Source organism: Somniosus microcephalus, unplaced genomic scaffold (assembly GCF_052327205.1).
Source record: "Somniosus microcephalus isolate GS21.2 unplaced genomic scaffold, FLI_Smic_1.0 unresolved_chr7, whole genome shotgun sequence".
In the NCBI taxonomy this organism is placed as follows: Eukaryota; Metazoa; Chordata; class Chondrichthyes; order Squaliformes; family Somniosidae; genus Somniosus; species Somniosus microcephalus.
The window spans coordinates 22,400,549-22,417,606 of NW_028225185.1; positions in this window are offsets into that span (position 1 = coordinate 22,400,549).

A 17,058-nucleotide genomic window follows, 5' to 3' on the forward strand; every position below is an offset into this window, starting at 1 on the left:
TACAACACAGGTTAGATACAGAGTAAAGCTCACTTTACACTGTCCCGTCAAACACTCCCAGGGCAGGTACAGCACGGGTTAGATACAGAGCAAAGCTCCCTCTACACTGTCCCATCAAACAATCCCAGGGCAGGTACAGCACGGGTTAGATACAGAGTAAAGCTCCCTCGACACTGTCCCGTCAAACACTCCCAGGGCAGGTACAGCACAGGTTAGATACAGAGTAAAGCTCCCTCTACACTGTCCCCATGAAACACTCCCAGGGCTGGTATCGCACGGGTTAGATACAGAGTAAAGCTCCCTCTACACTGTCCCGTCAAACACTCCCAGGGCAAGTATAGCACGGGTTAGTTATAGAGTAAAGCTCCCTCTACACTGTCCCGTCAAACACTCCCAGAGCAGATACAGCACAGGTTAGATACAGAGTAAAGCTCCCTCTACACTGTCCCATCAAACACTCCCAGGGCAGGTACAGCACGGGTTAGATACAGAGTAAAGCTCCCTCTGCACTGTCCCCATCAAACACTCCCAGGGCAGGTACAGCACGGGTTAGATACAGAGTAAAGCTCCCTCTACACTGTCCCGTCAAACACTCCCAGGGCAGGTGCAGCATGGGTTAGAAACAGAGTAAAGCTCCCTCTACACTGTCCCGTCAAACACTCCCAGGGCAGGTACAGCAGGGGTTAGATACAGAGTAAAGCTCCCTCTACACTGTCCCGTCAAACACTCCCAGGGCAGGTGTAGCACGGGTTAGATACAGAGTAAAGCTCCCTCAACACTGTCCCATCAAACACTCCCAGGGCAGATACAGCACAGGTTAGATACAGAGTAAAGCTCCCTCTACACTGTCCTGTCAAACTCTCCCAGGGCAGGTACAGCACGGGTTAGATACAGAGTAAAGTTCCCTCTACACTCTCCCATCAAACAATCCCAGGGCAGGTACAACACAGGTTAGATACAGAGTAAAGCTCACTTTACACTGTCCCGTCAAACACTCCCAGGGCAGGTACAGCACGGGTTAGATACAGAGCAAAGCTCCCTCTACACTGTCCCATCAAACAATCCCAGGGCAGGTACAGCACGGGTTAGATACAGAGTAAAGCTCCCTCGACACTGTCCCGTCAAACACTCCCAGGGCAGGTACAGCACAGGTTAGATACAGAGTAAAGCTCCCTCTACACTGTCCCCATCAAACACTCCCAGGGCTGGTATCGCACGGGTTAGATACAGAGTAAAGCTCCCTCTACACTGTCCCGTCAAACACTCCCAGGGCAAGTATAGCACGGGTTAGTTATAGAGTAAAGCTCCCTCTACACTGTCCCGTCAAACACTCCCAGAGCAGATACAGCACAGGTTAGATACAGAGTAAAGCTCCCTCTACACTGTCCCATCAAACACTCCCAGGGCAGGTACAGCACGGGTTAGATACAGAGTAAAGCTCCCTCTGCACTGTCCCCATCAAACACTCCCAGGGCAGGTACAGCACGGGTTAGATACAGAGTAAAGCTCCCTCTACACTGTCCCGTCAAACACTCCCAGGGCAGGTGCAGCATGGGTTAGAAACAGAGTAAAGCTCCCTCTACACTGTCCCGTCAAACACTCCCAGGGCAGGTACAGCACGGATTAGATACAGAGTAAAGCACCCTCTGCACTGTCCCCATCAAACACTCCCAGGGCAGCTACAGCACGGGTTAGATACAGACTAAAGCTCCCTCTACACTGTCCCGTCAAACACACCCAGGGCAGATACAGCACAGGTTAGATACAGAGTAAAGCTCCCTCTACACTGTCCCATCAAACACTCCCAGGGCAGGTACAGCACGGGTTAGATACAGAGTAAAGCTCCCTCTACACTGTCCCGTCAAACACTCCCAGGGCAGCTACAGCACGGGTTAGATACAGAGTAAAGCTCCCTCTACACTGTCCCATCAAACAATCCCAGGGCAGGTACAGCACGGGTTAGATATAGAGTAAAGCTCCCTCTACACTGTCCCGTCAAACACTCCCAGGACAGTTACAACACAGGTTAGAAACAGAGTAAAGCTCACTCTACACTGTCCCGTCAAACACTCCCAGGGCAAGTACAGCACGCGTTAGATACAGAGTAAAGGTCCCTCTACACTGTCCCATCAAACACTCCCAGGGCAGGTACAGCACGGGTTAGATGCAGAGTAAAGCTCCCTCCACACTGTCCCGTCAAACTCTCCCAGGGCAGGTACAGCACGGGTTAGATACAGAGTAAAGCTCACTCTACACTGTCCCATCAAACAATCCCAGGGCAGATACAGCACGGGTTAGATACAGAGTAAAGCTCCCTCTACGCTGTCACGTCAAACACTCCCAGGGCAGGTACAGCACGGGTTAGTTACAGAGTAAAGCTCCCACTACACTGTCCCGTCCAACACTCCCAGGGCAAGTATAGCACGGGTTAGTTGCAGAGGAAAGCTCCCTCTGCACTGTCCCGTCAAACACTCCCAGAGCAGATACAGCACAGGTTAGATACAGAGTAAAGCTCCCTCTACACTGTCCCATCAAACAATCCCAGGGCAGGTACAGCATGGGTTAGATACAGAGTAAAGTTCCCTCTACACCGTCCAATCAAACACTCCCAGGGCAGGTACAGCTCGGGTTAGATACAGAGTAAAGCTCCCTCTACACTGTCCCATCAAACACTCCCAGGGCAGGTACAGTACGGGTTAGATACAGAGTAAAGCTCCCTCTACACTGTCGCATCAAACAATCCCAGGGCAGGTACAGCACGGGTTAGATACAGAGTAAAGCTCCCTCTACACTGTCCCATCAAACACTCCCAAGGCAGGTACAGCACGGGTTAGACACAGAGTAAAGCTCCCTCTACACTGTCCCATCAAACAATCCCAGGGCAGGTACAGCACGGGTTAGATACAGAGTAAAGCTCCCTCTACACTGTCCCGTCAAACACTCCGAGGGCAGATACAGCACAGGTTGAATACAGAGTAAAGCTCCGTCTACGCTGTCCCATCAAACACTCCCAGAGCAGATACAGCACATGTTAGATACAGAGTAATGCTCCCTCTACACTGTCCCGTCAAACACTCCCAGGGCAGGTACAGAACGGGTTAGATACAGAGTAAAGCTCCCTCTGCACTGTCCCGTCAAACACTCCCAGGCAGGTACAGCATGGGTTAGATACAGAGTAAAGCTCCCTCTACACTGTCCCATCAAACACTCCCAGGGCAGGTACAGCACGGGTTAGATACAGAGTAAAGCTCCCTCTACACTGTCCCATCAAACACAACCAGGGCAGGTACAGCACGGGTTAGATACAGAGTAAATCTCCCTCTGCACTGTCCCGTCAAACACTCCCAGGGCAGGTATAGCACAGGTTAGATACAGAGTAAAGCTCCCTCTACACTGTCCCATCAAACACTCCCAGGGCAGATACAGCACCGGTTAGATACAGAGTAAAGCTGTCTATACTGTCCCGTCAAACACTCCCAGGGCAGGTATTGCACGGTTTAGATACAAAGTAAAGCTCCCTCAACACTGTCCCATCAAACACTCCCAGGGCAGGTACAGCACGGGTTAGATACAGAGTAAAGCTCCCTCTACACTGTCCCATCAAACACTCCCAGGGCAGGTACAGCACAGGTTAGATACAGAGTAAAGCTCCCTCTACACTGCCCCATCAAACACTCCCAGGGCTGGTATAACCCGGGTCAGATACAGAGTAAAGCTCCCTCTACACTGTCCCGTCTAACACTCCCAGGGCAAGTATAGCACGGGTTAGTTGCAGAGTAAAGCTCCCTCTACACTGTCCCGTCAAACACTCCCAGAGCAGATACAGCACAGGTTAGATACAGAGTAAAGCTCCCTCTACACTGTCCCGTCAAACACTCCCAGGGCAGGTACAGCACGGGTTAGATACAGAGTAAAGCTCCCTCTACACTGTCCCATCAAACACTCCCAGGGCAGGTACAGCACGGGTTAGATACAGAGTAAAGCTCCCTCTGCACTGTCCCGTCAACACTCCCAGGGCAGTTCCAGCACGGGTTAGATACAGAGTAAAGCTCCCTCTACACTGTCCCATCAAACACTCCCAGGGCTGGTACAGCACGGCTTAGATACAGAGTAAAGCTCCCTCTACACTGTCCCATCAAACAATCCCGGGGCAGGTACAGCACGGGTTAGATACAGAGTAAAGCTCCCTCTACACTGTCCCATCAAACAATCCCAGGGCAGGTACAGCACGGGTTAGATACAGAGTAAAGCTCCCTCTACACTGTCCCATCAAACACTCCCAGGGCAGATACAGCACGGCTTAGATACAGAGTAAAGCTCCCTCTGCACTGTCCCCATCAAAAACTCCCAGGGCAGGTACAGCACGGGTTAGATACAGAGTAAAGCTCCCTCTACACTGTCCCAACAAACAATCCCAAGGCAGGTACAGCACGGGTTAGATACAGATTAAAGCTCCCTCTACACTGTCCCGTCAAACACTCCCAGGGCAGGTACAGCACGGGTTAGATAGAATAAAGCTCCCTCTACACTGTCCCATCAAACACTCCCAGGGCAGGTACAGCACGGGTTAGGTACAGAGTAAAGCTCCCTCTACACTGTCCCCATCAAACACTGCCAGGGCAGGTACAGTAAAGCTCCCTCTACACTGTCCCATCAAACAATCCCAGGGCAGGTACAGCACGGGTTAGATACAGAGTAAAGCTCCCTCTACACTGTCCAGTCAAACATTCCCAGGGCAGGTACAGCACGGGTTAGATACAGAGTAAAGCTCCCTCTACACTGTCCCATCAAACACTCCCAGGGAAGGTACAGCACGGATTAGATACAGAGTAAAGCTCAACCTGCACTGTCCCATCAAACAATGCCAGGGCAGGTACAGCACGGGTTAGATACAGAGTAAAGCTCCCTCTACACTGTCCCGCCAAACACTCCCAGGGCAAGTATGGCACGGGTTAGTTACAGAGTAAAGCTCCCTCTACACTGTCCCGTCAAACACTCCCAGAGCAGATACAGCACAGGATAGATACAGAGTAAAGCTCCCTCTACACTGTCCCGTCAAACACTCCCAGGGCAGGTACAGCACGGGTTAGATACAGAGTAAAGCTCCCTCTACACTGTCCCGTCAAACACTCCCAGGGCACATACAGCACAGGTTAGATACAGAGTAAAGCTCCCTCTACACTGTCCCATCAAACACTCCCAGGGCAGGTACAGCACGGGTTAGATACAGAGTAAAGCTCCCTCTACACTGTCCCATCAAACACTCCCAGGGCAGGTACAGCACGGGTTAGATAAAGAGTAAAGCTCCCTCTACACTGTCCCGTCAAACACTCCCAGGGCAGGTACAGCACGGGTTAGATACAGAGTAAAGCTCCATCTACACTGTCCCGTCAAACACTCCCAGGGCAGGTACAGCACGGGTTAGATACAGAGTAAAGCTCCCTCTACACTGTCCCATCAAACACTCCCAGGAGAGGTACAGCACGGGTTAGATACAGAGTAAAGCTCCCTCTACACTGTCCCATCAAACACTCCCAGGGCAGGTACAGCAGGGGTTAGATACAGAGTAAAGCTCCCTCTACACTGTCCCGTCAAACACTCCCAGGGCAGGTGTAGCACGCGTTAGATACAGAGTAAAGCTCCCTCAACACTGTCCCATTAAACACTCCCAGGGCAGATACAGCACAGGTTAGATACAGAGTAAAGCTCCCTCTACACTGTCCTGTCAAACTCTCCCAGGGCAGGTACAGCACGGGTTAGATACAGAGTAAAGCTCCCTCTACACTCTCCCATCAAACAATCCCAGGGCAGGTACAACACAGGTTAGATACAGAGTAAAGCTCACTTTACACTGTCCCGTCAAACACTCCCAGGGCAGGTACAGCACGGGTTAGATACAGAGCAAAGCTCCCTCTACACTGTCCCATCAAACCATCCCAGGGCAGGTACAGCACGGGTTAGATACAGAGTAAAGCTCCCTCTACACTGTCCCGTCAAACACTCCCAGGGCAGGTACAGCACAGGTTAGATACAGAGTAAAGCTCCCTCTACACTGTCCCCATCAAACACTCCCAGGGCTGGTATCGCACGGGTTAGATACAGAGTAAAGCTCCCTCTGCACTGTCCCATCAAACACTCCCAGAGCAGATACAGCACAGGTTAGATACAGAGTAAAGCTCCCTCTACACTGTCCCATCAAACACTCCCAGGGCAGGTACAGCACGGGTTAGATACAGAGTAAAGCTCCCTCTACACTGTCCCCATCAAACACTCCCAGGGCAGGTACAGCACGTGTTAGATACAGAGTAAAGCTCCCTCTACACTGTCCCGTCAAACACTCCCAGGGCAGGTGCAGCATGGGTTAGAAACAGAGTAAAGCTCCCTCTACACTGTCCCGTCAAACACTCCCAGGGCAGGTACAGCACGGATTAGATACAGAGTAAAGCACCCTCTACACTGTCCCCATCAAACACTCCCAGGGCAGCTACAGCACGGGTTAGATACAGACTAAAGCTCCCTCTACACTGTCCCATCAAACAATCCCAGGGCAGGTGCAGCACGGGTTAGATACAGAGTAAATCTCCCTCTACACTGTCCCATCAAACAATCCCAGGGCAGGTACAGTGCGGGTTAGATACAGAGTAAAGCTCCCTCGACACTGTCCCGTCAAACACACCCAGGGCAGATACAGCACAGGTTAGATACAGAGTAAAGCTCCCTCTGCACTGTCCCGTCAAACACTCCCAGGGCAGGTACAGCACGGGTTAGATACAGAGTAAAGCTCCCTCTACACTGTCCCGTCAAACATGCCCAGGGCAGCGACAGCACGGGTTAGATACAGAGTAAAGCTCCCTCTACACTGTCCCATCAAACAATCCCAGGGCAGGTACAGCACGGGTTAGATATAGAGTAAAGCTCCCTCTACACTGTCCCGTCAAACACTCCCAGGACAGATACAACACAGGTTAGAAACAGAGTAAAGCTCACTCTACACTGTCCCATCAAACAATCCCAGGGCAGGTACAGCACGGGTTAGATACAGAGTAAAGCTCCCTCTACGCTGTCACGTCAAACACTCCCAGGGCAGGTACAGCACGGGTTAGTTACAGAGTAAAGCTCCCTCTACACTGTCCCCATCAAACACTCCCAGGGCTGGTATAGCACAGGTTAGATACAGAGTAAAGCTCCCACTACACTGTCCCGTCAAACACTCCCAGGGCAAGTATAGCACGGGTTAGTTGCAGAGGAAAGCTCCCTCTACACTGTCCCGTCAAACACTCCCAGAGCATATACAGCACAGGTTAGAAACAGAGTAAAGCTCCCTCTACACTGTCCCATCAAACACTCCCAGGGCAGGTACAGCACGGGTTAGATACAGAGTAAAGCTCCCTCTACACAGTCCCATCAAACAATCCCTGGGCAGGTACAGCATGGGTTAGATACAGAGTAAAGTTCCCTCAACACCGTCCAATCAAACACTCCCAGGGCAGGTACAGCACGGGTTAGATACAGAGTAAAGCTCCCTCTACACTGTCCCATCAAACACTCCCAGGGCAGGTACAGTACGGGTTAGATACAGAGTAAAGCTCCCTCTGCACTGTCGCATCAAACAATCCCAGGGCAGGTACAGCACGGGTTAGATACAGAGTAAAGCTCCCTCTACACTGTCCCATCAAACACTCCCAGGGCAGGTACAACACGGGTTAGATACAGAGTAAAGCTCCCTCTACACTGTCCCATCAAACACTCCCAGGGCAGGTACAGCACGGGTTAGATACAGAGTAAAGCTCCCTCTACACCGTCCCATCAAACAATCCCAGGGCAGGTACAGCACGGGTTAGGTACAGAGTAAAGCTCCCTCTACACTGTCCCATCAAACACTCCCAAGGCAGGTACAGCACGGTTTAGACACAGAGTAAAGCTCCCTCTACACTGTCCCATCAAACAATCCCAGGGCAGGTACAGCACGGGTTAGATACAGAGTAAAGCTCCCTCTACACTGTCCCGTCAAACACTCCGAGGGCAGATACAGCACAGGTTGAATACAGAGTAAAGCTCCGTCTACGCTGTCCCATCAAACACTCCCAGAGCAGATACAGCACATTTTAGATACAGAGTAATGCTCCCTCTACACTGTCCCGTCAAACACTCCCAGGGCAGGTACAGAACGGGTTAGATACAGAGTAAAGCTCCCTCTGCACTGTCCCGTCAAACACTCCCAGGCAGGTACAGCATGGGTTAGATACAGAGTAAAGCTCCCTCTACACTGTCCCATCAAACACTCCCAGGGCAGGTACAGCACGGGTTAGATACAGAGTAAAGCTCCCTCTACACTGTCCCATCAAACACAACCAGGGCAGGTACAGCACGGGTTAGATACAGAGTAAATCTCCCTCTGCACTGTCCCGTCAAACACTCCCAGGGCAGGTATAGCACAGGTTAGATACAGAGTAAAGCTCCCTCTACACTGTCCCATCAAACACTCCCAGGGCAGCTACAGCACCGGTTAGATACAGAGTAAAGCTGTCTATACTGTCCCGTCAAACACTCCCAGGGCAGGTATTGCACGGTTTAGATACAAAGTAAAGCTCCCTCAACACTGTCCCATCAAACACTCCCAGGGCAGGTACAGCACGGGTTAGATACAGATAAAAGCTCCCTCTACACTGTCCCATCAAACACTCCCAGGGCAGGTACAGCACAGGTTAGATACAGAGTAAAGCTCCCTCTACACTGCCCCATCAAACACTCCCAGGGCTGGTATAGCCCGGGTCAGATACAGAGTAAAGCTCCCTCTACACTGTCCCGTCTAACACTCCCAGGGCAAGAAAAGCACGGGTTAGTTGCAGAGTAAAGCTCCCTCTACACTGTCCCGTCAAACACTCCCAGAGCAGATACAGCACAGGTTAGATACAGAGTAAAGCTCCCTCTACACTGTCCCGTCAAACACTCCCAGGGCAGGTCCAGCACGGGTTAGATACAGAGTAAAGCTCCCTCTACACTGTCCCATCAAACACTCCCAGGGCAGGTACAGCACGGGTTAGATACAGAGTAAAGCTCCCTCTACACTGTCCCATCAAACAATCCCAGGGCAGGTACAGCACGGGTTAGGTACAGAGTAAAGCTCCCTCTACACTGTCCCATCAAACAATCCCAGGGCAGGTACAGCACGGGTTAGATACAGAGTAAAGCCCCTCTACACTGACCCGTCAAACACTCCCAGGGCAGGTACAGCACGGGTTAGATACAGAGTAAAGCTCCCTCTACACTGTCCCCATCAAACACTCCCAGGGCTGGTATCGCACGGGTTAGATACAGAGTAAAGCTCCCTCTACACTGTCCCGTCAAACACACCCAGGGCAAGTATAGCACGGGTTTGTGACAGAGTAAAGCTCCCTCTACACTTTCCCGTCAAACACTCCCAGATCAGATACAGCACAGGTTAGATACAGAGTAAAGCTCCCTCTACACTGTCCCGTCAACACTCCCAGGGCAGTTCCAGCACGGGTTAGATACAGAGTAAAGCTCCCTCTACACTGTCCCATCAAACACTCCTAGGGCTGGTACAGCACGGCTTAGATACAGAGTAAAGCTCCCTCTACACTGTCCCATCAAACAATCCCGGGGCAGGTACAGCACGGGTTAGATACAGAGTAAAGCTCCCTCTACACTGTCCCATCAAACAATCCCAGGGCAGGTACAGCACGGGTTAGATACAGAGTAAAGCTCCCTCTACACTGTCCCATCAAACACTCCCAGGGCAGATACAGCACGGCTTAGATACAGAGTAAAGCTCCCTCTACACTGTCCCCATCAAACACTCCCAGGGCAGGTACAGCACGGGTTAGATACAGAGTAAAGCTCCCTCTACACTGTCCCATCAAACAATCCCAAGGCAGGTACAGCACGGGTTAGATACAGAGTAAAGCTCCCTCTACACTGTCCCGTCAAACACTCCCAGGGCAGGTACAGCACGGGTCAGATAGAGTAAAGCTCCCTCTGCACTGTCCCATCAAACACTCCCAGGGCAGGTACAGCACAGGTTAGATACAGAGTAAAGCTCCCTCTACACTGTCCCCATCAAACACTCCCAGGGCTGGTATCGCACGGGTTAGATACAGAGTAAAGCTCCCTCTACACTGTCCCGTCAAACACTCCCAGAGCAGATACAGCACAGGTTAGATACAGAGTAAAGCTCCCTCTACACTGTCCCATCAAACACTCCCAGGGCAGGTACAGCACGGGTTAGATACAGAGTAAAGCTCCCTCTACACTGTCCCCATCAAACACTCCCAGGGCAGGTACAGCACGTGTTAGATACAGGGTAAAGCTCCCTCTACACTGTCCCGTCAAACACTCCCAGGGCAGGTGCAGCATGGGTTAGAAACAGAGTAAAGCTCCCTCTACACTGTCCCGTCAAACACTCCCAGGGCAGGTACAGCACGGATTAGATACAGAGTAAAGCACCCTCTACACTGTCCCCATCAAACACTCCCAGGGCAGCTACAGCACGGGTTAGATACAGACTAAAGCTCCCTCTACACTGTCCCATCAAACAATCCCAGGGCAGGTGCAGCACGGGTTAGATACAGAGTAAATCTCCCTCTACACTGTCCCATCAAACAATCCCAGGGCAGGTACAGTGCGGGTTAGATACAGAGTAAAGCTCCCTCGACACTGTCCCGTCAAACACACCCAGGGCAGATACAGCACAGGTTAGATACAGAGTAAAGCTCCCTCTGCACTGTCCCGTCAAACACTCCCAGGGCTGGTACAGCACGGGTTAGATACAGAGTAAAGCTCCCTCTACACTGTCCCGTCAAACACGCCCAGGGCAGCGACAGCACGGGTTAGATACAGAGTAAAGCTCCCTCTACACTGTCCCATCAAACAATCCCAGGGAGGTACAGCACGGGTTAGATATAGAGTAAAGCTCCCTCTACACTGTCCCGTCAAACACTCCCAGGACAGATACAACACAGGTTAGAAACAGAGTAAAGCTCACTCTACACTGTCCCATCAAACAATCCCAGGGCAGGTACAGCACGGGTTAGATACAGAGTAAAGCTCCCTCTACGCTGTCACGTCAAACACTCCCAGGGCAGGTACAGCACGGGTTAGTTACAGAGTAAAGCTCCCTCTACACTGTCCCCATCAAACACTCCCAGGGCTGGTATAGCACAGGTTAGATACAGAGTAAAGCTCCCACTACACTGTCCCGTCAAACACTCCCAGGGCAAGTATAGCACGGGTTAGTTGCAGAGGAAAGCTCCCTCTACACTGTCCCGTCAAACACTCCCAGAGCAGATACAGCACAGGTTAGAAACAGAGTAAAGCTCCCTCTACACTGTCCCATCAAACACTCCCAGGGCAGGTACAGCACGGGTTAGATACAGAGTAAAGCTCCCTCTACACAGTCCCATCAAACAATCCCTGGGCAGGTACAGCATGGGTTAGATACAGAGTAAAGTTCCCTCAACACCGTCCAATCAAACACTCCCAGGGCAGGTACAGCACGGGTTAGATACAGAGTAAAGCTCCCTCTACACTGTCCCATCAAACACTCCCAGGGCAGGTACAGTACGGGTTAGATACAGAGTAAAGCTCCCTCTGCACTGTCGCATCAAACAATCCCAGGGCAGGTACAGCACGGGTTAGATACAGAGTAAAGCTCCCTCTACACTGTCCCATCAAACACTCCCAGGGCAGGTACAACACGGGTTAGATACAGAGTAAAGCTCCCTCTACACTGTCCCATCAAACACTCCCAGGGCAGGTACAGCACGGGTTAGATACAGAGTAAAGCTCCCTCTACACCGTCCCATCAAACAATCCCAGGGCAGGTACAGCACGGGTTAGATACAGAGTAAAGCTCCCTCTACACTGTCCCATCAAACACTCCCAAGGCAGGTACAGCACGGTTTAGACACAGAGTAAAGCTCCCTCTACACTGTCCCATCAAACAATCCCAGGGCAGGTACAGCACGGATTAGATACAGAGTAAAGCTCCCTCTACACTGTCCCGTCAAACACTCCGAGGGCAGATACAGCACAGGTTGAATACAGAGTAAAGCTCCGTCTACGCTGTCCCATCAAACACTCCCAGAGCAGATACAGCACATGTTAGATACAGAGTAATGCTCCCTCTACACTGTCCCGTCAAACACTCCCAGGGCAGGTACAGAACGGGTTAGATACAGAGTAAAGCTCCCTCTGCACTGTCCCGTCAAACACTCGCAGGCAGGTACAGCATGGGTTAGATACAGAGTAAAGCTCCCTCTACACTGTCCCATCAAACACTCCCAGGGCAGGTACAGCACGGGTTAGATACAGAGTAAAGCTCCCTCTACACTGTCCCATCAAACACAACCAGGGCAGGTACAGCACGGGTTAGATACAGAGTAAATCTCCCTCTGCACTGTCCCGTCAAACACTCCCAGGGCAGGTATAGCACAGGTTAGATACAGAGTAAAGCTCCCTCTACACTGTCCCATCAAATACTCCCAGGGCAGATACAGCACCGGTTAGATACAGAGTAAAGCTGTCTATACTGTCCCGTCAAACACTCCCAGGGCAGGTATTGCACGGTTTAGATACAAAGTAAAGCTCCCTCAACACTGTCCCATCAAACACTCCCAGGGCAGGTACAGCACGGGTTAGATACAGATAAAAGCTCCCTCTACACTGTCCCATCAAACACTCCCAGGGCAGGTACAGCACAGGTTAGATACAGAGTAAAGCTCCCTCTACACTGCCCCATCAAACACTCCCAGGGCTGGTATAGCCCGGGTCAGATACACAGTAAAGCTCCCTCTACACTGTCCCGTCTAACACTCCCAGGGCAAGAAAAGCACGGGTTAGTTGCAGAGTAAAGCTCCCTCTACACTGTCCTGTCAAACACTCCCAGAGCAGATACAGCACAGGTTAGATACAGAGTAAAGCTCCCTCTACACTGTCCCGTCAAACACTCCCAGGGCAGGTCCAGCACGGGTTAGATACAGAGTAAAGCTCCCTCTACACTGTCCCATCAAACACTCCCAGGGCAGGTACAGCACGGGTTAGATACAGAGTAAAGCTCCCTCTACACTGTCCCATCAAACAATCCCAGGGCAGGTACAGCACGGGTTAGGTACAGAGTAAAGCTCCCTCTACACTGTCCCATCAAACAATCCCAGGGCAGGTACAGCACGGGTTAGATACAGAGTAAAGCTCCCTCTACACTGACCCGTCAAACACTCCCAGGGCAGGTACAGCACGGGTTAGATACAGAGTAAAGCTCCCTCTACACTGTCCCCATCAAACACTCCCAGGGCTGGTATCGCACGGGTTAGATACAGAGTAAAGCTCCCTCTACACTGTCCCGTCAAACACACCCAGGGCAAGTACAGCACGGGTTTGTGACAGAGTAAAGCTCCCTCTACACTTTCCCGTCAAACACTCCCAGATCAGATACAGCACAGGTTAGATACAGAGTAAAGCTCCCTCTACACTGTCCCGTCAACACTCCCAGGGCAGTTCCAGCACGGGTTAGATACAGAGTAAAGCTCCCTCTACACTGTCCCATCAAACACTCCCAGGGCTGGTACAGCATGGCTTAGATACAGAGTAAAGCTCCCTCTACACTGTCCCATCAAACAATCCCGGGGCAGGTACAGCACGGGTTAGATACAGAGTAAAGCTCCCTCTACACTGTCCCATCAAACAATCCCAGGGCAGGTACAGCACGGGTTAGATACAGAGTAAAGCTCCCTCTACACTGTCCCATCAAACACTCCCAGGGCAGATACAGCACGGCTTAGATACAGAGTAAAGCTCCCTCTGCACTGTCCCCATCAAAAACTCCCAGGGCAGGTACAGCACGGGTTAGATACAGAGTAAAGCTCCCTCTACACTGTCCCAACAAACAATCCCAAGGCAGGTACAGCACGGGTTAGATACAGATTAAAGCTCCCTCTACACTGTCCCGTCAAACACTCCCAGGGCAGGTACAGCACGGGTTAGATAGAATAAAGCTCCCTCTACACTGTCCCATCAAACATTCCCAGGGCAGGTACAGCACGGGTTAGGTACAGAGTAAAGCTCCCTCTACACTGTCCCCATCAAACACTGCCAGGGCAGGTACAGTAAAGCTCCCTCTACACTGTCCCATCAAACAATCCCAGGGCAGGTACAGCACGGGTTAGATACAGAGTAAAGCTCCCTCTACACTGTCCAGTCAAACATTCCCAGGGCAGGTACAGCACAGGTTAGATACAGAGTAAAGCTCCCTCTACACTGTCCCATCAAACACTCCCAGGGAAGGTACAGCACGGATTAGATAGAGAGTAAAGCTCAACCTGCACTGTCCCATCAAACAATGCCAGGGCAGGTACAGCACGGGTTAGATACAGAGTAAAGCTCCCTCTACACTGTCCCGCCAAACACTCCCAGGGCAAGTATGGCACGGGTTAGTTACAGAGTAAAACTCCCTTTACACTGTCCCGTCAAACACTCCCAGAGCAGATACAGCACAGGATAGATACAGAGTAAAGCTCCCTCTACACTGTCCCGTCAAACACTCCCAGGGCAGGTACAGCACGGGTTAGATACAGAGTAAAGCTCCCTCTACACTGTCCCGTCAAACACTCCCAGGGCACATACAGCACAGGTTAGATACAGAGTAAAGCTCCCTCTACACTGTCCCATCAAACACTCCCAGGGCAGGTACAGCACGGGTTAGATACAGAGTAAAGCTCCCTCTACACTGTCCCGTCAAACACTCCCAGGGCAGGTACAGCACGGGTTAGATACAGAGTAAAGCTCCCTCTACACTGTCCCATCAAACACTCCCAGGGGAGGTACAGCACGGGTTAGATACAGAGTAAAGCTCCCTCTACACTGTCCCATCAAACACTCCCAGGGCAGGTACAGCAGGGGTTAGATACAGAGTAAAGCTCCCTCTACACTGTCCCGTCAAACACTCCCAGGGCAGGTGTAGCACGGGTTAGATACAGAGTAAAGCTCCCTCAACACTGTCCTGTCAAACTCTCCCAGGGCAGGTACAGCACGGGTTAGATACAGAGTAAAGCTCCCTCTACACTCTCCCATCAAACAATCCCAGGGCAGGTACAACACAGGTTAGATACAGAGTAAAGCTCACTTTACACTGTCCCGTCAAACACTCCCAGGGCAGGTACAGCACGGGTTAGATACAGAGCAAAGCTCCCTCTACACTGTCCCATCAAACCATCCCAGGGCAGGTACAGCACGGGTTAGATACAGAGTAAAGCTCCCTCTACACTGTCCCGTCAAACACTCCCAGGGCAGGTACAGCACAGGTTAGATACAGAGTAAAGCTCCCTCTACACTGTCCCCATCAAACACTCCAAGGGCTGGTATCGCACGGGTTAGATACAGAGTAAAGCTCCCTCTACACTGTCCCGTCAAACACTCCCAGAGCAGATACAGCACAGGTTAGATACAGAGTAAAGCTCCCTCTACACTGTCCCATCAAACACTCCCAGGGCAGGTACAGCACGGGTTAGATACAGAGTAAAGCTCCCTCTACACTGTCCCCATCAAACACTCCCAGGGCAGGTACAGCACGTGTTAGATACAGAGTAAAGCTCCCTCTACACTGTCCCGTCAAACACTCCCAGGGCAGGTGCAGCATGGGTTAGAAACAGAGTAAAGCTCCCTCTACACTGTCCCGTCAAACACTCCCAGGGCAGGTACAGCACGGATTAGATACAGAGTAAAGCACCCTCTACACTGTCCCCATCAAACACTCCCAGGGCAGCTACAGCACGGGTTAGATACAGACTAAAGCTCCCTCTACACTGTCCCATCAAACAATCCCAGGGCAGGTGCAGCACGGGTTAGATACAGAGTAAATCTCCCTCTACACTGTCCCATCAAACAATCCCAGGGCAGGTACAGTGCGGGTTAGATACAGAGTAAAGCTCCCTCGACACTGTCCCGTCAAACACACCCAGGGCAGATACAGCACAGGTTAGATACAGAGTAAAGCTCCCTCTGCACTGTCCCGTCAAACACTCCCAGGGCAGGTACAGCACGGGTTAGATACAGAGTAAAGCTCCCTCTACACTGTCCCGTCAAACACGCCCAGGGCAGCGACAGCACGGGTTAGATACAGAGTAAAGCTCCCTCTACACTGTCCCATCAAACAATCCCAGGGCAGGTACAGCACGGGTTAGATATAGAGTAAAGCTCCCTCTACACTGTCCCGTCAAACACTCCCAGGACAGATACAACACAGGTTAGAAACAGAGTAAAGCTCACTCTACACTGTCCCATCAAACAATCCCAGGGCAGGTACAGCACGGGTTAGATACAGAGTAAAGCTCCCTCTACGCTGTCACGTCAAACACTCCCAGGGCAGGTACAGCACGGGTTAGTTACAGAGTAAAGCTCCCTCTACACTGTCCCCATCAAACACTCCCAGGGCTGGTATAGCACAGGTTAGATACAGAGTAAAGCTGCCACTACACTGTCCCGTCAAACACTCCCAGGGCAAGTATAGCACGGGTTAGTTGCAGAGGAAAGCTCCCTCTACACTGTCCCGTCAAACACTCCCAGAGCAGATACAGCACAGGTTAGAAACAGAGTAAAGCTCCCTCTACACTGTCCCATCAAACACTCCCAGGGCAGGTACAGCACGGGTTAGATACAGAGTAAAGCTCCCTCTACACAGTCCCATCAAACAATCCCTGGGCAGGTACAGCATGGGTTAGATACAGAGTAAAGTTCCCTCAACACCGTCCAATCAAACACTCCCAGGGCAGGTACAGCACGGGTTAGATACAGAGTAAAGCTCCCTCTACACTGTCCCATCAAACACTCCCAGGGCAGGTACAGTACGGGTTAGATACAGAGTAAAGCTCCCTCTGCACTGTCGCATCAAACAATCCCAGGGCAGGTACAGCACGGGTTAGATACAGAGTAAAGCTCCCTCTACACTGTCCCATCAAACACTCCCAGGGCAGGTACAACACGGGTTAGATACAGAGTAAATCTCCCTCTACACTGTCCCATCAAACACTCCCAGGGCAGGTACAG